This window comes from Herpailurus yagouaroundi, unplaced genomic scaffold (assembly GCF_014898765.1).
Source record: "Herpailurus yagouaroundi ecotype Mexico unplaced genomic scaffold, PumYag 165, whole genome shotgun sequence".
Taxonomy (NCBI): domain Eukaryota; kingdom Metazoa; phylum Chordata; class Mammalia; order Carnivora; family Felidae; genus Herpailurus; species Herpailurus yagouaroundi.
In genome coordinates, this window is record NW_024412406.1 from 29,688,626 (window position 1) to 29,711,521 (window position 22,896).

General features: G+C 40.8%; 1 protein-coding gene across 6 annotated transcripts in view; it reads left to right on the forward strand.

Annotated features, from left to right (window-relative positions):
• ST18 (ST18 C2H2C-type zinc finger transcription factor) overlaps nucleotides 1–22,896 on the forward strand; it is a 133,044-nt gene that overhangs the window by 3,349 nt on the left and 106,799 nt on the right. For 3 of the 6 annotated variants that reach the window (XM_040487807.1, XM_040487812.1, XM_040487810.1), the window contains exon 1: nucleotides 20,813–20,914. The gene's annotated coding sequence lies outside the window, so the exon portion shown is untranslated. Of the gene's footprint in view, nucleotides 1–11,255; nucleotides 11,302–20,812; nucleotides 20,915–22,896 lie in introns of those variants that run through there. The other 3 variants (XM_040487808.1, XM_040487811.1, XM_040487809.1) reach the window with 2 other exon arrangements.

Sequence of the window (22,896 nt, forward strand, 5' to 3'; positions counted from 1 at the left end):
TTAAGAGTTAATGCTGGGTAAACCCTATGCTCCTTGTCATCCCCCAAATTCTATAACTCTGTGAACTTTTTATAATGCAGACATCCCAGCAGTTTGAAAGATAATTCAGAGACAGCCTAAGCCTTTATTATACCTCTCTAAGACACCCATATTTAGCATGCCAATTAACCTTGGTTTCAGAAGTAGCCTGTGCTAAGAACCATATGAGCTGTAGCTCTGATGCTAAACATCAGATCAAAAGTTAAACATTTGGCCAAACAGCCAGAAATCTTGCTCGCAGAATCTGTGAGCATCCACACAGATACTTAGAAGCATCTGATAATTGAATTCTGCCTCTGAGTACTTTGGTGTCAAGCAGAAGCCATGTTTTGTTTTGTTTTGTGTTGTTTTTTTCTATTTTATAATGATAACAATGACACGGTGCTAGCCACCCTCTTGAGTACTTTCCATCTATGAATTGTTTTAATTCACACAACAACCACGAGCAGAGCAACAACCTACAGGGTAGAGTGAAGGTCTGTCAACAGCCCCTTTTTATGGATGAGAAGACTGTGCCATGAGGAGGCGGGGCAACCAGCCAGGGAATCCGGGGCTATAGGGTCAGGGCTCCCACTGACCCGAACATACGTGGCCTCGGGTGTGACGTACCAACCTCTGTACATTTGACCTCTGAGCCTTCTCTCTGTGGGTTTGTTAAGACTTCTCTTTGCTTAAAAACTATTTCAAAACATAGATCGCAGTTTGCAAATATGTTTAGACACCGTAATATTTATTTTTGTATTTTAGATCTCAAGCAGTTACTGTCACAACACTCCAATAGTTTCCTTCTATTACTGTGGAAGATTATCGTCAAAGCATTTTTACATCCTTTGCAAATACCATGTTGAAAATATAATACTAACTGAAAAGAGCCAACTTAATAAGATTTGACAAAAATCCTTTAGAAGAGAAACTATATTTAAAATCATTTTATTCTTGGGACGCCTGAGTGGCTCAGTCAGTTGAGTGTCTGACTCTTGATGTTGGCACAGGTCATGATCTCACGGTTCTTGACATCAAATCCCAAGTAAGGCTCTACAATCACAGTGCAGTGCCTGCTTGGGATTCCGTGTCTCCCTCTCTCCCTCTCTCCCTCTGCCCCTCTCTGTCTGTGCTGTCTCTCTGTCTCAAAATAAATACACTTAAAAAAATAAAATAAAGTCATTTTATTCTTCTCAGAATCTGGTAGAGAAGCTTTGAACATGGTGATAATTGCACAAGTAATTGTTGTAAGAAAGAAAGAAGGTAAGAATGAAGACTTTTAGTCACAGTGGAACTCTTCCTAGGTAGATAGCATATTAAGTTCACAAGAGATTAAAATAGTTTATTCATCTGGGTATGATTTTCAGATATTGTTTGCATTTTACACGTACTAAATTTTCCAAGAAAGCCAAGCACTAAGAAATTGTGAACAGGTTACCTAGGCTTGTGTACCACTGTGGCCTGTGCAAAGGTAAAACAGGATGTGGTCACAGGCAGTTCCACTCTGCCACTCAACCTTGATGTAGGTGGGGCCAGGGCATCTCATCAGGTTTTGTCAATTCTGTTTCTCCTCTGAAAGGTAAGGTTATGGCCTGAAGAACAGAATGACCACCTTTGCTTCGCGGTAGCATTATTTCAAAGAAGAGGCTTTACAGAGCCTTGAATCCATCCATTCAAAAAATTTACTAAGAACCTACTATGTTCCAGAAGCTGTAGAAAGCAGTGTAGACAGAAGTAAACACTGTAAGATCTCACACCATAGTAGGTGACACAGCACATTGATATTCAGAATACAGTGGGACCTATGCCATGCAAGAGGCAAGCCCAGGACACGAATTTGAAAACTGGTCAAGAGTCATAAATGACAACCATCTGGCTTGGATTACATAACCAAGATAAGAGATTCAGAAGGAAGAGGTTATTTACAGGAAAAGATGATGTACACATTGAGTACAGACAAACAGGTGTGATGTTGAGTATACATTTGATCAGTGGATCAGAAATTCAAGGGTGAGACATGGGGTGGAGAGATGGGCATTTGGATGTGGCTTCCAAGGGTAATATAGGGAGAAAAGGACCCAAATTAGAAACCCCAGGGAATATCAGGAGATAATGGGAAAACAGGAGGAGAGTCCATGAAGAAGGAACTTAGAGAAAGCTGAAGAAATCCAGGAGTGACAAAACAAAGACGTGAACAGTTTCTTAAGGAAAGCAATGACTTAAGACCACAGACTGAAAATGCACGACAGGCTACTCCAAGTAGGAAGCCACTGGTGATCTTAGAGAAGCTTCAGTGGAATGAGGGGTTTGAAGCCAGGTGGCCATGAATTGCATAGGGAAGGGAGGTGACAACAAAAAGTCTCGAGGGATTTGAAGAAGTTTGACTCTGAAGCACAGAGATAGCAATATAGAGAGGAGAAGTATGTTTATATACTGAGGGAAAAGAACCAGAGGAGAGAAGAACACTCAAAAGTTTGAAGGTCTGGAAGGAAAACCAACTAGATGAAGTAGGAAGCAAATGTAACGGAGCTCCATGGAGAACCTACCCTTAGAAGGAAGGAGAAAGCCTCTTCCTCTACAACTAGAGCAAAGGTAGGAGTGGAGACAGAAATATACTTGTAAGTGTAGAGGTAAGAGGCTAAGACCATTCAGAGTTGATAGCCTCAACATTCCCTGTGAAATCAGGCAACAAATTCTAAATCATCTCTATGTGAAATGGTTTTGTATGGCAAGTGCCTTGAACATGGTACTTTGTATTATTACACTCACATCCTATTGTTAAAAACAACAGGTTTTACCTGTTATGTATAATTGATACTGACACAGAAACACAGAAGACTAATGGGAATCAGAAGAGCTGGGGACTTTCCTCTCGGATTTGAACTGTTTTAACTTAGGAAGGGTGAAGGGGAAGTGGGGAGTGTCCTCTCCTCCTCCGTGAGGAGCAAGGAGTGAAAAGCAGGAGGAAGAGATTGGCTTTTCTCCACGCAGGACAGTGTCCAGCACGTTAGGGGCAATGAATTTGGATCACAGCAGGCAGCGGACCCATTTCTGTGCTTAATGTCTCTTCTTTTGGTACTTTTTTCCTTATTTTATCTGGGAGATAGAACTTCCAACTGTTAGCTTTCTTACTTTTACCGCCTCTGTCCCAGACAAGGTCCCGCTTTTCATACCCGGATGACGCTGTGGCCTAGAAACGGATTTCCTTCCTTTCGCTTCTCTGCTCAAAGCCATTCAAGGACATCCTATCACACTGAAAATAAGATGCAGATTCCTCATTCTAGTCTGCATGGCTCCACCTGTTTTATAAAACAGCTTTATTGAGATATAATCCACATACCGTACAATTTGCCCATTTAAAGTGTATGGTTCAACAGTCTTTAGTATATTCAGGACTATATATCCATTGCCACATTTTTCTTCCCCCAAAGAAACTCTACACCCTTTAGCCATCACCTCCACCTCAGGGTCTAGGCGACTACTAATCTACTTTATGTATCTGTAGCTATGCCTATTCTGAACATTTCCCATAAATGGAATCATGCAGTATGTGGTCTTTTTTTGTGACTGGCTCCTTTCTCTTAGCATAATGTTTTTCAAGGCCTCATCTGTGTTTTAGCACATATGAGTACTTGATTCCTTATTACTGATGAATAATACTCCCTTGACTGGATATACTTAGTTTTATCCATTCAGTAGTTTATGGACATTTGGGTTGTTTCTGCCTTTCCACGATTATGAATAATGTTGTTACGAACATTCCAGTACAGTTTTCTGTGGACATATGTTTTCATTTCTCTTGGGTATGTACCTAGGAGTTGAATTGCTGGATTATATAGTAACTCTATGTTTAACCATTTGAAGAACTGCCTGATTGCTTTCCAAGGCAGCTGCATTGGAAAACACCATGCAGTAAAATTACATTTCCACCAACGGTTCTATGGAGGTCTGATTCCTGTACATCCTCACCAACACTTGTTATTGTCTGTCTTTTTCATTATAGTTATCCTAGTGGGTATAATATGGTACCTTATTGTGATTTTGATTTGCATTTCCCTAGTGACTAATAATGTTGAACATCTTTTCATGTGCTTATTTCCGTTTGTATGTCTGTTTTGAAGACATGTCTATTCAAGTCTTTTGCCCATTTCTTTTATTTTTATTTTTTACCGTTTATTTATTATTGAGAGACAGAGAGACACAGAGCATGAGCAGGGGAGGGGTTGAGAGAGGGGGAGACACAGAATCCTAAGCAGGCTCCAGGCTCTGAGCTGTCAGCACAGAGCCCGACGCAGGGCCCAAACCCACAGACTATGAGATTATGACCTGAACTGAAGTCAGATGCCCAACCAACTGAGCCACGGAGGCACCCTTTTTTATTTTTAATGTTTATTTATTTTTGAGAGACAGAGTGTGAGCAGGGGAAGGGCAGAGAGAGAGGGAGACGCAGAATCCAAGGCAGGCTCCAGGCTCTGAGCTCTGAGCCATCAGCACAGAGCCCGATGCGGGGCTCGAACTCACGAGCCATGAGATCATGACCTGAGCTGAAGTCAGATGCTCAGCTGACTGAGCCACCCAGGTGCCTCATCCTTTGCACATTTCTAACTGGGAACTTTGTCTTTCTATTATTTTTTTTACCCCCCCCCCCGTCTTTCTATTATTGAATTGCAATTGTTCTTTATATATTCTCAATAAGAGGGCTCTGTTTTCACAGAGCACATGGTTTTTCTGCTCTTTCTCAAATGAATAAAGATTATTCCTTCTTCAATCTGAAATACCCCCAACTTCCAGCTTGCATTGTTTCCCAATAGTGCATATCACTGCTTAGATTGCTCTGTATATTTATTGTTTCCTTGGCTTTTGGTTTGGCTTCCACACTGGAATATAATTTCTGCTGTCTATCCCTGCTTCTCTGTCACCGACCTTGTGATGATGAGAGACTGTTGTGATAAAATACTTGCACCTTGGAGCTAGAAGTCAGTTCCCTGCACTGCTCCTCCCTAGCTGTGCAACTCTGGGCAAGTACTTAACTTCTCTGTTTTAATCAACTCATTTGAAGTATGAGAATAATAAGTTATCCCTCATCCATATCATTGTTGTACAAATTGAGTTAACATCTAATATACATAAAACATTTATAGCAGTATCTATCACAAAGAAATAATAGAATTTAAAAAGTTGACAAGTATTTTCGACTGATACTTAAAAGAATTTTCCTGCTGTTTAATATCCAAAGATTTAATCAATCTTATCCACACATGGCCTCACCATGACCACACAGGGTTATGAATTGGGTACTACCTACCTGTGGGCTTTGCATAAGGAGTGAGTTTGGGATCATGGAATTTTGTAGAATTTCTACGGTGTGCCTTGCCTTTTATGTATGATTTATCATGGTAATCCTCACAGCTCTAGAGGGAGGTTCTGTTATCACAGCTTTTTAGAAGATGAAGAACCTGATGATTAGGGAGGTTACAAAGTTCTGAGATCTAGAACTAGCAGATGTCAGAGTTAGGATCCCAGCTCGTATTGGTGGTAGTTCTGTGACAAAGCATGGAACCTTCTAAATCTGCCTTGGGCCAGGGCTCAGGATCTCCCGTCATTAACAAATCATTTCCAGGTCATTTATCACTGTCTTCCCTATATACTGGCTTTATGATTTTTTTTAATGTTTATTTATTTTTGAGAGAGAGAGAGAGAGAGAGAGAGAGAGAGAGAGAGAGAGAGAGAGAACTAGCAGGGGAGGGGCAGAGAGAGAGAGAGGAAGCCACAGAATCGGAAGCAGGCTCCAGGCTCTGAGCTGTCAGCACAGAGCCCAATGTGGGGCTCAAGCTCATGAACCTCAAGATCACAACTGAGCCACCTGGGCACCCCATGGCTTCGTGATTTTTTAAGCCATATTTCAGTGTCTTTATTATTTTAACACTTATTACTGATTTTCTGAACATTCTGTGGAGCCTATATCTAGTCTAAATGCGGCACAAAACATTCCTTGACTTCATTCTATCTTTGTAGGTCTTTCTACACTTTGCTCAGAGAAACACATAGCTGTCCAGCATCACGCTGCCTTCTTAGCCAGTGCTACATAGCAGGAATAAACACTGGCATCAGACATGCTTTTGAGTACTAGCTCTTACTGACAGTGTGACCTAGGTTTGCGCAGCTTCCGGGACTAACAATGATGTCAACCTCCCTAGGTTGTTGTGAGGTTTAGATAAGATAACAGAAACAGAAACTGCCTGGTCTGGTGCCTGAATCAGTGTCGACGCACAAATTAATGGCAGTGATAGCTGAAAGCCTCATCTGGGTTTTGTTTTTACCTTTTCCCTCCTAAATGTATTTCACTCAAAGCATCATCTACTTCTTTCTGTCCTCGCCACCTCCAGTATTGTAATTCGAGATCAGTCTGCCTCATAGAACATTCATTTATATTTTCATGGTCAATATTATGTTTCTTTCATTATCTTTTTATTTTATGGTTTTTAAGAACCGCTCTGTGTACTCTTTTTAGGCATTTGTAATGTGCTACTCTTGTAATTTTAACATGTGGTTCAACTGGCAGTGGCGTTTCTTAAATTTCAATACCCCCTTCCCTTTGTGTCAAATCTCTAGTTTTGTGTGTTAAAGATATAGTAGTATTACATGTGCTTTTTGCCCATTTTTTAATTTGTCAGATTAATCTCAGTTTGGAAGCAAACTGTTTGTAGGATTATTGTTTTCTTCTTTTGAGGTTTATTTATTTTGAGAGGGGGTGTGTGCATGAGCAGGGAGGCCAGAGAGAAGGACAAAGAGAATCCCAAGCAAGGTGCATGTCCAATGCAGAGTCCAACGTGGGGCTCGATCCTGTGACCATGAGATCAGGACCAGAGTTGGATGCTTAACTGACTGAGCCACCCAGGTGCCCCTAAGATCATTATTTTCTACTTCACTAGTCATCAGATACACCGTCAATAATTCAATAATCTACTTTAGAGCATTGCATCTATTACTCTTAGCTAATCTAAATGTGTGTTTTCACCAGCACAACTTTTTGCTACACTGTATGGCTATTTTCACGGCTCATCTCTAAATACTACATTCATTGTTTTCCTAAAATCCCTATCACAGAGGCAGTGACTTCAGTATAGTTCCTGTTTTCTTAATTAGTCACCTGGTACTCAGTCAGCATTCTTGTTGAGTATCTTTTCTATGAAGGGAAGCCAAAGGGAGGTTGTCCTTGCCCTGCAGGAGCGTCTTGTCTAGAGCAGATGACGTACATGTCAACAGTGACTCGTCCTGGTGGGCCAGGTGCTGTGATAGGTGTAGGTGAAGCTTCCTATGGGAACGCGGAGCCAGACCTGAAGCAGGAGGTCTTAACAAGATGGAAGGAAACCCATACAGGTTCCTCTGACATAGAGCCTACGTTTCACGAGCACTCTTACCATTTGCGATGACAACACATTGTGTCTGTGAGGTCTCTAAAAGCAGGGATCCCATAGTTCTTCCAAGACACTTTCTTCCCGCACACGCTTTTTTGGGAAAAACGTAAGGCAGCCCGAAAATATGTAACCTGTTACCTCTGACAGCAAACTAAGGTCAGATTCCCTCACTGGTCTGCCACTTTAATGAAACACTGTAATAGGGAGAAACTGATTGGCCAATGAAAACCAACAAAAATAACAGACTGGAATTGGATAAGCATAGGACAAAATGCCTGCTGTGAACTGTACTAACCTCTGATTAATCACAGGAGGCAACTATAAAACCAGATGTTCAAATGACCAAAGGCACGCATTTAGTCGGATTCATTGTAACCCTTAAAAACCATCCAAGGAGAAAGACCAGTTAGGAGCTTGATAGTCACATGCAGGTTCAGCTCATGACAACAGTGTGTATTTTCATTCTAAATGGGTGTGATTGTGAGTGCTTTACTCCAACTATACATGCTGCTGTTTGTGCTTTTGGAGGAGAGTTCTCATCAGAGCCATGAGGTGATTCCCCCATGTTACCAAGAAATCAATTCAACACCCACATCTCCTCAAAGATTTTCATTTTATTGCCTCTCTGGTTTGTACAATGGATATGTCTGTTCTATTAGCGTGGCACACACCATATATCCCTCTCTACTCACCTGTTGACATAAAACTCTACCTGTTGACGTAAATGTTTTCCCTCTCATCTCCAGTCAGGTTTGAGTAAATAAGTTAATGAACTTATTAAATAATACCGTTCTATATCAAGAGGGCTGGTTACACTGATATTAATCCAATTCCTTATTTGTGACATTATCATTTTCTTGCATTTAGATGAGATTGATACTTTTATTTATTTATTTATTTATTTATTTATTTTTTAATGTTTATTTACTTTTGAGAGACAGAGACAGAGACAGACAGAGACAGAGATAGAGCACGAGCACGAGAGGGGCAGAGAGAAAAGGAGACACAAAATCCAAAGCAGGCTCCACGCTCTGAGCTGTCAGCACAGAGCCCCATGAGGGGCTCGGACCGTGATAACATGACCTGAGCCAAAGTCAGATGGTCAACTGACTGAGCCACCCAGGAGCTCCGAGATTGATACTTTTAAAGTAGCTTCATTAAAAAAAACACAAACATCAGTGAGATAGCAAACCCCAATGAGTGATGGCAAGGATTCAGAAGGGGCATTGATTCTTTTTAAAATCTTTCTCCTGTGCTTACTGATATTTCTTACATTGTGCCATTGTCTCCCAGCTTTACCGGAGTATAATTTAATAAGTTCATGTTTCAGGATACTGAGTAGTTTTTCCTGGCCTGAATAAATCAATGCGGAAGCATCTAACTTCTGCTCAGTGAGAAACTTGGGGTTTGGGCGACTCACCCTTCTCTCTTTACTAAATCACATTCAGCAATGTTTCGTTCCATAATTTACCTTATTATCAACTGGTTGTATTCTCCTCTTCCTAAAACACGTATTTTTATGAATGATGTTGCAAAATGCCCTTTTAAGAGCTTTATCACTGAGATATTTACATGAACAGAAATGCAAATGTATTTTTAGTATTAGACTAAAAGGTTTTTTTATCTTTCAAGATTTCAGGATAGTGTGTTCCTCAAAATAGCAATGATCGAAAAAGAACACTTCACGTGGTGTATATAAGAAACTTGTTGTACCCGTTAGAAATTGTCAGAATTTACTAAGGCTGGTAAAACGTTGAAGTCTCAAAGAAATTTGCATCATTGCTTGACATTAAAATTTGTTTTTATGATATAATTTTTGATTAATTCATTCCCATATTTTATTTGCTTTTGGCAAGTTTAAATATTGTGCAGTCTTAGACTCATAATCTGTGAGCTTACATTTGATAATGGCACCTGTAATGAAGAAGTACTTAATTGCTGTTTCTTTCTTGACATGAATGGCTTCCTCTGAAGGGAAGATCACGTTCAATAAGCTATAAAGTGGTTCTCAGAACGTGTTTCAGAACATTCATGTTTTCTCTGTTTCTTCCTATCATAAACTATTAAGAACAGAGCAAGTAAACACCTCTAGAATAGAGTGGAAGTGCTTCTGTTCCGTGTAGAGTATTTTGCCTTTGGGGATTAGGATTCTTCAGTGCATTTAATAGTGACTGTCTAAGGCAGTGCTTCTCAACATGTGATCGACAAACCATCAACACCGGCATCATCTGGGCACTTGTTAGAAACGTATATTCTCAGGCCCCGCTCCAGAGTACTGAATCGGTAGCCTGTGCTTTAACAAGCCCTCCAGGTGATTCTGACACCGGCTGAAGTTTAAGAACCGCTGCTGTGACACTCCACTATTCAAAGTGCAGTCCTGGAAGCACCTGGACCCTCATTAGAAATGCAGGACATCAGGGTGTCAGAATCAGGACCCGCATTTTAACAAGGTGTCCAGGTGATCCTTATGCATATTAAAATCTGACAGCCACTGATAAGGGTTAAAGCAGGAAACTTACCAGTGGGAGCGTATCCTCTATTCTGAGGCATTTGGGAGGCTGTCAAAATGGACCTCAACAGATACTTTACGTTTTATGTTGCCTCTCAGTTCCCTCTGGAATTAAAAAGGGGGAAGAGATGTGTGAGCCGCTTGGCTGCGATGTTCAAAAATACATAAAGGCACACTGTGTCTACATTATGAGACGGAGAACAGAACCATTATCTGGGTAGCAGAGCTATTATCTGTGTGATAAATCATATGTGTGTATAAATGTATGTACATGCACACATGCCTGGATACATATCACGCGATGACCTAGAGATATTAGGTGAAGGCCTAGTTTTCAGGTCTAAAGTTCTCTGAAAATTCAATTTTCTCATTCACTTTTGATGTGCAGATAAATCTATGTTTTCTGTCCTTTTGTTTTTGTTTCGCACCTTTTTATCTTAGATTACCTTTGACCTTCTAGGAATCTTTTTAGAAAGTCTTTTTACCAGTCAAGGAAGTTGCGAACTTTCAAGGCTCCGTCTCATCCCCATAGGGTCATTGTCACGATGCTAGGGAATATCAGTGAGACAAAACTACGCGTGGGGGTGATGAAGTTTGCCTCTTTCCAAGGATCTGGCCTTTTACACAGACCGCTGGTGAATCCAGTGGCCTGGGAGGACAAGAACAGTGGACCCAGAAAAATCTTACTTGTAAAAACATGTCTTTAGCGTGGAAAACGCATGAAAATTAAAGGAGTAAAAAAAAAAAGATCCTTTGAAGTCTTTGCACAACAAACACCCCCGTATGTAAATAGGACTGTCACTCGGTGTTTGTCCACAACTAGAGCTCCAGATGAACCAGTGTAGTGCGCGGTGACAGGAACAGCTGACTCATTAGCAGAGAGCAGTGAAAGGTAATTAACCCTGGGAAAAGTACAGCTGCCGTGCGGGCTGTTCCTTTCTGTAGGATCTGATTAGAAATTAGTGTTAAACCACTGATTCTTTTTTTTTAAAGACTTTCACTCTCAGGTGTGTCCCTAGAAAAGGTTCTCAAATGTATTTATATACAAAAGAGCTCAAACCTAAAAAGCATTTTCTGAAAACAGCAGACACCTGTTTTTCTTGTCGAGCGGGCGTTCTTTTGAATGAATACTATGTTTGATGATTCAAGATTGGTAGTATCCCCACCCATACTCTAATAGTCAGTATGTAAATCACTCAAAAGGATTGTTTCATATAGTTAATAAGCTGTAGATAATTGCCATTTAATTAAGTTTTCTCTCTCTTTTTTTCTCTTTGCATTTTTCCTCTGTCGACGCTTCTCATCAGTAGCAATGGAAACTCTCCAGTTCAAATCCAATGAATATTAGGGAAGGTAAGTGAAGACTATTTAAAAATAAACTTTGCCCTCAAAGAGAAGAGATTCCCAACTTTTCACCAGCCTTCAAAAACTTGAGAAATTCAGGAACTTCATTTTATTTTATTTTATTTTTATTTTTATTTTTTTAAAATTTTTTTTTCAACATTTATTTATTTTTGGGACAGAGAGAGACAGAGCATGAACGGGGGAGGGGCAGAGAGAGAGGGAGACACAGAATCGGAAGCAGGCTCCAGGCTCTGAGCCATCAGCCCAGAGCCCGACGCGGGGCTCGAACCCACGGACCGCGAGATCGTGACCTGAGTCGAAGTCAGACGCTTAATTGACTGAGCCACCCAGGCGCCCCCAGGAACTTCATTTTAGCGGACAACCAAAGATACTCCGTTTTGCTAATGTTGGTATCATCATGGTAATTTGTGTTATGTTCATTTTTTTTTTTTTGAGGGTGCATACACTTACTCATCCTGATTGTGACTTCGCATGGCTCATATGAAGAGCATTAAATCTTTAACACAGTCAGGATTCATGTATGTAGCTAAAAAACGTGGTAGACAGAATAATGCCCCCCCTCCCCCCGCCCACAAAAGATGTCGGTGTCCTGGTTCCTGAACCCTGTGGATACGTTACGTTATGTGGTAGGAGGAGGGTGATGAAATGAAGAATTTAACGATGGCGACATCATGCTGAATTATCCAGGTAGGCCCAATTAATCGTATGTTCCATAAGAGAAGGGTAGGGGAATGAGTCAGGGAGATGCCACGTAAGAAAAACCCAACTCAACCCACCAATGCTGGCTTTGGAGACCGAGGAACACAGCCACCTCTAGAAGCTGAAAATGGAACGGCTCTCAGTTTACAGCCAGCAAAGAAGCAGGGACCTCAGTCCTGTAACAGCAAGGAACTGGAGTCTGCCAACCGCCCAAATGAGCAAGGAAATGAATTTTTTCCTGCAGCCTCCAGAAAGGAGTGCAGCCTGATTTGATTTGAGCCTAGTGAGACTGTACCAGACGGTGGGCCTGCAGAGCTGTAAGAGGACATACCTGCATTGTTCTAGGTCCACAGGGTTTTAGAAATTTGTTACAGCAGCAATAGAAAACTAATACAGAAGAGAAGCCAGCCGAGAGATGGGATGTATTTTACAGCTGGCAATATAAATCCCGTGAAGAATTTCCTGTGTGTGAGTGGAGAGGAGAAAGATCCCTCAAGAGGCGAAGACGGGTGGTCTTTAGGAACTGGAATATTCATTTCGTAGATCCTAATGACGGTTGCCATCAACTCTAAGATTTCTGTCTTCTGCTTTGCAACCCTCCTCCCCGCCATAGACACACACAAAAAGTCTTCACACGATACTTTTGTAAAACACGGTGCCTGTATCATTCAAAGTGCCAATGAGTGCCTAGCTTCACTGGAATGGTCAGTGAGTCTGTGTTTAACTGAACAAAGGCAAAAGGAGTGGAAAGTCGAGGGACGGAAGGCCAGGTCCCTGCTGCAGAAGGAAAGCTGACTTGACAGTCCCAAAGTAGGCTGAGCCTAGTGCTTAGCAGGAGATGGTGATCATGGGGAGCCTGGTTCTACCCCCGGCTACCTGTGTGAGCACCGCTGGGTAGGGCAGCACGTTCACCTGGTTTCCTTACGTCACGTGTAAAATGGACAACACCGCCTCAGAGGCACATCATGCGACTAAGGAAGAGGGCGAGTGAGTACTTACCCTAGTGCCTGTCACGTGATAAGAGTTCAGGGAGGGTGAGCTAAATTTATTTAGAAACACCGTGTCACTTTACTATTTTGATTAAAAAAAAAAAAGTAGACGGGGCGCCTGGGTGGCTCAGTCGGTTGAGCGTCCAACTTCTGCTCAGGTCATGATCTCGCAATTTGTGGGTTCAAGCCCCGCATCGGACTCTGTGCTGACAGCTCAGAGCCTGGAGCCTGCTTTGGATTCTGTCTCTCCCTCTCTCTCTCTGCCCCTCCCCTGCTCATGCTCTGCCTGTCTCTGTCTCTCAACAATAAACATTAAAAAAAAATTTTTTTTTTAAAGTAGATTACTTTTGTCTTTCCTCATGGCTAATGCCATTTTCTCTCCAACACACAAGTGATCGGGTTGGAGTGTATGGGGAGACGTTGCTTCAAATAAAATGTTTGAGCGCTTAATAGTCATGTTTTTCTGTCACATGGTGAATAAGAAAAGTGAGGAATAAAAACCGGAAACTGGAAATAGTTTACAAAAATTAGAGATCTTCCTAGATTGTTTTCTTGACAAATTTGGAAAAATAAGACTATCTTCTAATTTTACCTTTGGCTTTTATTCCCATAAGAGGGTCAATTTAAATCACAAACTATAACTTTTCATATAAATTAGATAAAAGTAGACATTGGGGAAACCTGACCATAAATTCTGTTACATTTCATGGCTGCTCTTGTTTGAATTTTTCGGGAGCTGACATTTTCAACATGAGGGAAGACAAAATTATAAAATCTCCTTAGCTGGGAGAGCAATCAGAAAAAATCTAGAGAGTTCCGGATGCTTTGTGTCTGGGATGTTTTGTATTCAAATACAGTTAATGAAGTATTATCTCAAGCATCTGAAGAATATTCTTTTTGATTTAACTCAGTAATCGTCTACTGAGTACCTACGCCGGCCGCAGCATTATGTTGCAATGAAAGGTCAACAGGACACAGCCTCTCGCTTCCATGAGCTTATACTGACGCAGAGAAGGTCAAAGGGACATGAGTGAGATAATATTAGACCCAACGGACAAATCGAGATGAAGGTGCCATCAAAACACTGTTGGGATGCAGAATTCTGTGAGATGCTGTCACTCGATCCACGACACGAGCGACAAATCCCTTTTTTGCAGACAGATTTTATAGTTCTGACACTAAAGGGGACAGTTCCTTTGAAAGTTACAGGTGAAATGAACAGATTCTAAAACATTTAATTGTAGCTATTTAATTTTGACCGTTTAGTCTTCTTTGACCCTTGTGTAACTATATAAAGTTATGGCTGTAATACATTGTTTAGCCAGGCCAAGTACAATGTCAACTATTTGTATCTTTTCAATTGGCCTTTGGGGACATTTATTTATTTTAGTCAAAGTTCTCTGGATCTCTCTAGGGATGAATTCTTCAGGAAACCTCATTTTCGAGAAGCTTATCCAGTTTGGTCCCATTGTGCCCTCTGCCTCCCTCCATAATCATGCTTGCCACATCTCACTGGAATCCTCAATTTGCTTGTTTGTACTCGTGAGGACAAGAGTTGTGCTGTATCTGTCTCTTCATGCTGACTGTTGCATATGGGGCAATCCATCGGTTGGTACTCAAGAATTGTGCATTCAGCCAATAATAAGTAAATTTTTCCAGGAGAAATATACTTACAGTAAAAGAATCTGTATTAAATTAAACACTGCACTGAGAATAAAATCCAAGGATCATTCTTCAAAAATCCAGTGCCCCACAGGCCTCAACAATTGAGGGTCCTGTCACTTGCTCTGTAGATTTCAGTAGATTTTCCCATTCCGTATTTCATAGTCAGATAATAAAGATAAATGACTCTATCCTTTTCATTTAAATGTACAGAATGTGGTGAAGATATTAATGATAAATAGTTACTGTTGGGAAAAACAGCAGACTTGTGGGGAAAAATTCTTTAAAAATCTCTTAAAAATGGATCAGGAAAATGGAACATGTCTAAGCATTATTCTAGAGCATAGTGTATAGCAATCTATGTAATCAAATAGATTAAGTAGAGAAAATTTCCTTTCCATAACATAAAGGGAATTTTTGAATCAACAAGTGCCCTTTGAACTTTATTAAAAATGTTTTGACCTTGTAAGGTTGTTTAGTGTGGACTCACCCAAAATAGCACCTTTAGTTGCAACACAAGCCTTGAAGTTAAGTGGTTAGTTTAATAAAACAGAGTTTCCATAGTTACCACAGGAGAACAGAGGATAACTTTTATTTCTTTGGCAGTCAGGAAGGAGCTTTAGAAAAAAGATTAAGCCAACAGATCCAAGCAGGTTCATTATGTGGGGTTCACACCTGATTGGCTTTTTAAAAGAGGAAACTCTTGATATAACAGGAAATTAAAGTTTTTGCCACTAAAATTAAGAAATGTGAACACCCCCTTTGGGCATTTGCAACTTGATTTTGAGTCAGAAGGAAAGCTAGTTTAAGAAGATATCTCCACGAGATGCAGTTTTGCTCACAGCGTTACATTAGTAAACCATGCCACAAACAAGTGGTTTAAAAAAGCCCCTCTAGAAGACAGCGATGCCTTGTTCTACATGACAGATCAGACAACCGTGGGGCGAACATTTTGTTGAAAGGCCCGATGGAGGGCAGGTGGACGTCCATGCTGGCGAAGATGCCTCCCTTGCCAGCTTCATTGTTTTCTCAGCTTCGCCTTGAGATGCGCTGTCTCCTGGAGCTAACGGAGGTCGCTTTCCGTGTTGTCCTCTGCTGTGTCTCAGCCGAGGAGTTCTTCCCGGTTGACTGTTGAGAAACAAAATGATGTGGTTCCACGGACCTCACCTTCAGCTCCTGAGCCTCTAAAGCAGCAGTGATTAACAGGACTTTTACAAAGTTTCTGTGTAGTTACAAGGACAGTTTCAATCTTCTGTCATTTTTTTGCATTAGCTATGATTATGCTTTTACCACAAAAATGCATTTGTTTTAAAGGTAACAATACAGACTAGGAGAATAGCTTATGTTTCATCTATATTTATCAGCACTCACTGTACATTTGTGTCTTCATTACCAGGAAATATTAAGGGACATTGTGCCATCTATTCCTGTTTACAGTTTATTATGCAGAGATAGGAAACACTTAGCATGTAAAATGAATGTAGAAATTATTCCTGGATAGAAACACGGACATTTCCCACTCGTTGGCTCTTTCTCCTCCATCACCGGATCAGAGTGTAATTGTCAGTAATCAGGCCTGCTTGCTGCTGATAAAACCACTCTGAATGCTAGCAGCCTTCTTTGTGTGATGACTCAATTATTCCAGAAGTGCCTCATCAAATCTGCCCCATCAGCTGGGCTAATAAATAAGGAGAAGAAACTGGCCCCCCAAAGCAAATTATAAATCCATTTGCATTAACCATTTCGCTGGTCCATGATCTAGGCAGAAATAAGCATGGCACATTGTGTTAAGCTTATTTGAATATGTTTATAATGTTTACAGCATGCAACTTTTTTTTTCCCACAAGGTGTTGGAATTATCAGGCATGAATGGCATCTAAATGCAGTTATGTTAATTGCAGCAAGGCTTTAAGTATCTTCGAGGGCTATTTTGTCGCTTAAGTCAGGTGAAAGTGAAATCTTCTTGCAGGGGGAAATATGGGTGTTGCACAAGTTATTGCATTGCTTTCCAGTTTAAGGAGAAAAGGCTTGTGTTTAATTTTTGCAGGTACTGGAAGGACAAATACAAATACTATAATGACTGCTGGTACAAGTACAATTACTTTATATCTATCACAGTGGAAACCAGAAGTGATTTTGATGCTCTGTATGACTTCAGCAATTTGCAGAGCAAAAATTGCATTTTCTGGGAGGAGATCAGAGTTGCCATAGCACTCCTTGGACTTCAAATTCCTTGAAAGATTCTAGAGGGCGGAGATATCAAAAAGCCAGGCAAACCAGTAAAAATCAGTTAAATCCATTCATGGAAATGTTGTACATTGACAGAGCTTATTTTTATTCTTTTAAAATGACAAACTACGCTGAGTGGCGGGAAGGCTTTTTTATAGTTGAACTTCAGTAATCCGTCAGGGAAGGAAAAAATGTTCAAAATGGATCATGAAAGGCAATTTGGTTGCTAATATCAAAGAATTAGTCTTGCTGAATACGTAAGGATTTAAAATCCAGACGTTCTCCCTAAAAGTGAGTGATACCGTTGACCCACTTTGGAGTGGGGGCTGGTCCCTCTGCAGAGTAGCTCCCCATTTGCTGAAGCTCTTTCCGCCACCCCTACTATGATCAGGAGCTGAACAGGGGTTGATGGTAAAAGGAAAGCTGGTGGCCAGTAAACAGTATTTATCTTTGCCTAAAACAACTTAGACGAAACTCACTGCCCCTCTTCATTTGCTCCAGCCAGTGAAGCATATCCTCTAATCTCAACCTAGAGAGCTAAACAGAAAGAAGTCGCCTTTGATGGCGTGAATAGACGGTGGCGATAGGCTGACATAATTTTTGGGTATTGATTTGGAAATATGTAATCTGTGACTATGATGGAAAAGCCAGGTGTATAGCTCATTGGTTAGACATTCCAAAATAAGGGCTTTGGCGTTTCATTAGATATTTAATGAAGCTACAGGGCGAATGGGAAAACAAGGAATTTGTCTAGGGAACCCTATCATTCAGATTTCTACAGAATGTGACTCTAAGTTAAATTATCATGCTGATTCGTATAAACATACACCTGGAAACTTAGGACTGTGAAGGATATTTGCCTTAGGGTTCAAAAAAAATGAACTGAGCCAGGATACCCTCCCTCCCCCCAACCCCACTTTCTCATCATTCCCCCTAATGAACAATCGGTAAAGACTTGAATCTTTGAAAAGCGATTTAGGAGATTAAAGCTATTAGAAGTTGTGCAGACACGACCTCAAATGATGGCACTGCTGAGGTGAATATGCTGGCATCCTTCTGGTGTTATTTTACTGCTGGAGAGACTAAGAGTGGTCTGTCTCTGCAGCTTATATTAACATTCCAAACTTCCGAGAGGACCCGGCCGTGCGTTTCCATCCCGAGTGAAATACAGCGGTCTGGTTCCATCAGGCAGCAAATTCCAAACAGAAATGGGCGGAGGTGGTGAGCTCCTATTATATTAGTTAGTACTTGTAGGGCTACAAGTGTAATAGGCCTTTCATATTAAACCTATTGGCCCTGCCATCAGATTTTTCACTTTAGTTGGGAGTTTTTGTGGGTGTGTGTGTTTTTTTAATATTACGTGGTTTTTTGTTGTGGTTGTTGTTTTTAACCATAAGCCAACGTGTGGTTCTCTGCTTAAGGATACAGTGGGCATATACATCGTATTACTTTAGGTCATTCACTCCCTCACTCCCCCCACCCCGACCACCTTTAAAATATAATCTGATATACCCTTTGAAAAAAACCACAGAGCAGATCCATTCTGTCGTATCGTTGGTTGAAGGGACCGTCTTTTTCAGAAGCAAGTATTCACCCATGAAGCAGCTGTAAAGAACTAAGAGGCCCTAATTATTGGCATATAGTAAAGCAGACAAATGAAATACTTTGTGATGACTCCATTTAACAAGTAAAGCCACGTCTTAATTAGAGAGCACATTTAAGGACTCTGTAGCCCATTAGGCTACGAACCCTTTGGTGCTCGGCATGTAGTTTCACCTTTTAAGATTGGGTTTCATAAACATCTGAGCTTTAATGGAAAAGTGTTCATCCTGGTAGGGGGATAGAACTAACTGTGTTGCGAGTCGTGGGAAGTTGGTCAAGATGCCAGGCCTTAAGTTCACTGTTCCACAATGTCTATTTCCTATGAATATATGAGCTAGTCCTCAAGTTTTACAAAATGGTTTAAGAGCAGCGAAAGAGATTGAAGTATGGCAATTGCTAAAAATGTTTATGGTTTTTGAATAAGGTATCTCCCTGATGTAACAATAGGACACTCTTAAGGAACAGAAGGAACCGATTTCAGTGGAAGATTCCTTTTAGCATCAGCCACCAGTGTGTTTCTATGAGCGGGTGGGTGGAGTTATGAATGATAGGCACGTGCACTGGGGAGCCTCTGAAAGGCTCAAATTTCCCATTTGTATTTGGGCGTACCTGGACTTCTCCGGCCCTTTTGTGTCAAATCATATTCCTAAACTTATATTTTGTTGGTGCCCTCCGTGCACTTCTCCAAGTCGATCTCAGCTGTGCTGCCTTAACTCTCCTCCCCAGGGAGGGGAGAGACAGCAGATGGGGTTAGGGCAGAGGGCTGATGCATCTGACAGCAAACGGCCTGGTTGTTGAGTGGAAGCTGCGAGCGTCAGGAAGCTACTTTTCCCCTGAGAACCAACTAACCACTGAAGAAAGTTGAAAATGAGCCCTTTGAGAAACGCTATTAAAAGTAGTAAAAAATTGCAATTGTGCAGATGATGTGCTGCTGTGTGCTTATTCGGATGCTAATGAGTTTGACATTAGGGAACTCACAGGGTTTACAGCTACTCCCTTATGTGATTCAGTTCTTTATTGGCAATCTTTGAGAAAATAAATGGAAAATGTATTGCTAATAAATACATAACACGATAGGGTATTAGACAAAAAGCCATTACTTTCAGGATTTAGAAAGAGCTTTGCTCACCAGTGTGACTGTTTTCCAGGATCTTTTGTTTTAGGTTAGAGTATGGCAAACAAAAGGGAATAGGCAGGTGGAAAGCTTCGGGACTCTTTCTGAAGTGAGAGTGAGGTAGAGGAAGCCAAACGCATTTCCAGAGAAAGCCCCCCCCCCCCTTATCCCCCTCGGTGGCAATCGAAAACAAACTAAGAATTCCCAAGCCCCTGTGCCACTTTTCAATTCTTACATCATGTGCAGTAATCTGCTCTATCACTGGAGAGAGTTTTATACCTATTTTTCCCCAGGAACTACGGTTGCTGACTTGCGTTGAGGAAGCATCTGCTTAATGTCTGGTCAAAGCTTACAAGTGATCCAGAAATCTATGGTTAAAAAGCCAAGTCCTTCACAATCTACTGCAAAGGGGGAAATACAGGAAGATAGAAATCTTCTGCAAGGAAGGTTGGTGGCTTGTGTTTGACACAATAGCAGAACTGCCGGATATAAACTCTTTAGATGCGCATTGATATATGTGCTATTTGTATAAATAGCCCCTCTCTAGGAGGCTGAGTTGCACTATGCTGAACTTCAGAGTTTCCTCTCAAGGGCCAAGTGGCCTAAAGACAGATTCTGTTCCCAGCCCCGATACCAAGTAGAGGAGAAGCAGCTCTGCGTTCTATGGGTGCAAAGTAAACCAACGGCAAATTGTTTCTATGGAAAGCGGGTTGGAATATTGGCAAATAGCATGATTACGACAGCCTCATTAAAGAGAGCTCTAAACAGCAAAAGGATGAATTTTGAATCTGTCTTTTGTGACTTCTTGAGTATAGTACTTTCCAAATCTTGCCTGAACTTTTTTTTGGTGGTTAAAAGTAAAAATACCAGTAATAATAGAGAGTCCCTTTTACCCAATTTGTCTATAAATTGAAGACGATATATATATGTGTGTGTGTGTGTGTGTGTGTGTGTGTGTGTGTATATATGTCAGTAATAGAAACAAAAATGAATTTGGCTACCTTTAAAACTGTAAGAATCTTTTTCTGATTGATATTGTAGCAAAAAATTTTTCTTTCTGTTTAGAGTTAGAGCCCAAGCAAATTACAGGTAAAAGTGTCAGTGTGTTGCCCATTGTCCACTTCAGGGTTTACAGCTGGTCTTCTGTTTCATTTGTCCTCTCTGCTGTGCCTCCTTTCTTTTCTTTTTTTTTTTTCCCAATAGAATGAATTTAAGGACTTCTCACTAAAGTGGACAAACACATTTAGTCACTTTGACAAAGCAGGGCAAACTGAGTTGGCATACAAGTTACCTGAGAAGAAGAGAGGTAAGGCAACATTTTTTTTTTTAATTAAAAGGAGAATATGTTGAAATAAAATGCAGCCAATCAAAGCATTTATATAAAAGCTCTCCTTTATAACAGCACTTTGTGGATTTGCTTTGAAAGGAATTTGTTAGCGCTGAATTTAGAACTGGCATTTTTGTCAGAAGCCTGATTGCTTTAATATTTAAAAGTATGAAACAGGTGAAGTCCTTTGAGCCTACAAATGCTTTTGCATATCGATTGGTATATATTATCTGTTCATACCTGTTTACCTTTAAAGAAAAGTTCAGCATTAAAATAGTCTTAAAAGTCCGTTTAAATTCATTTGTACAGAAATTAGTTTACTTAAGGATTAAGAATAAACAAGTGAGATATTTTAAAAGCACTGTGGGTGACTTCTACAGTTAATGCCTACAAACACTGGGAAGTAAGGACTTGAGTTGACCTTGGGAAAAACCTATTTAAAATAACTTATAACGTATAAGGGATACGAAGGAGCTTGTCTTCTGACAATTACGTATTTGGTACACAGGCAGCTCAATACATCAGCAAGAAAAACAATTTTTAAGGCCCTTTTAGGGTATTACTTACTCTGAGCTATCTTTAAACAGAGCCTATTAAAAACAATACCAAAAAAAAAAAAGTCTCCTAAAACATAAAGCTGGCGATTGCCCCCTTATGTCACAAAGCTGTGACTCAGAGGCCATGGTACAGCGACTAATAGAAATCCTTGGCACACGTTGGCTACCTAAGGGAATAATAGAACTATTTGCTGGAGTCGTTTGGCAAAAGGACACAAACATATGGCTTTGGTTTATATTCCGCTTTGCCAGTTGTGCGAAGTTACAGGATGAAGTCTACAATAGCAGTGACAACTCAGAAATGAGAAATGAGGCTCAGAATAGATCAACTTCCTTATAAAGCTCCCCAAGCTTGTCTCTGCTCTAAGGTTGCTTTGATTGCAGGGAGTTTCTGAGTGAGTCTGGAAATCCCTGTGAGAATCACTTCTTCTAGGGGGAATGTGGTGCCGTTGGCCCTCAGAAAGCGCAATGTTGCAGAGCACTGGACTTGATCTGACCGAGGACTGAGGGTGCTGCTTCCTGAGGTGTGGCGGTTGTCGGGGTGGGAAGGATTAGGGCAGACAAGAGATGAATCCTCAATCTAAAGAGGACACATCATTTGGGGCGCCTGGGTGGGTCAGTCAGTTGAGATTCCGACTTCAGCTCAGGTCATGATCTCACATTCTGTGAGTTTGAGCCCCGCTTCGGGCTCTGTGCTGACACCTCGGAGCCTGGAGCCTGCTTTGGATTCTGTGTCTCCCTCTGTCTCTGCCCCTCCCACACCCGTGCGCTCTCTCTCTCTCTCTCTCTCTCTCTCTCTCTCTCGCTCTCTCTCTCTCTCAAAAAGAAATAAACATTAAAATTTTTTTTTTAATTTTAAAGGGAACACATCATTCAATTCTTTGGCTTTCTTACAGGATCAAAGACTGTATCACAAGAGACATAGAGGTAGGAACAGAGAGTTGGAATCAGGGATAATTGTGCCCTAATAAAGGAGTCAGAAGATTTTCATTGTGTTTAGAATAAAGGATTTAGAGAAGGTCGTGAAAATTATTAACATGACAGCTTGAATGATGTAAAGAAGTTTTTTATTAGTTGACATTTTTTAAAAAGTTTATTACTCTTTTAATACCCTTTCTGAGTAATTAAGAAACATATGGAAAGAAAATCAGAAAAGTAAAAAGAGGGTCCAAAGAGAGACAACAAATACTTGAACATTCCATCTCAGTATTCCTCTCAACAAGTAAACTATTCTTTTAGTATCACAATTCACGTTCCCCGTCCTTTCCCTGTGTAACAGGGAGACAGCCTTTGCTGCCGTTTTGGGCTGATCCAAACCTGTATTTAAAATAAAATTATGCCAGGATCAGAAAAAGAAAGGGCACTCCGTGTAAGGTTCTTTGTTCTTCAATCTGGCCAAATTGC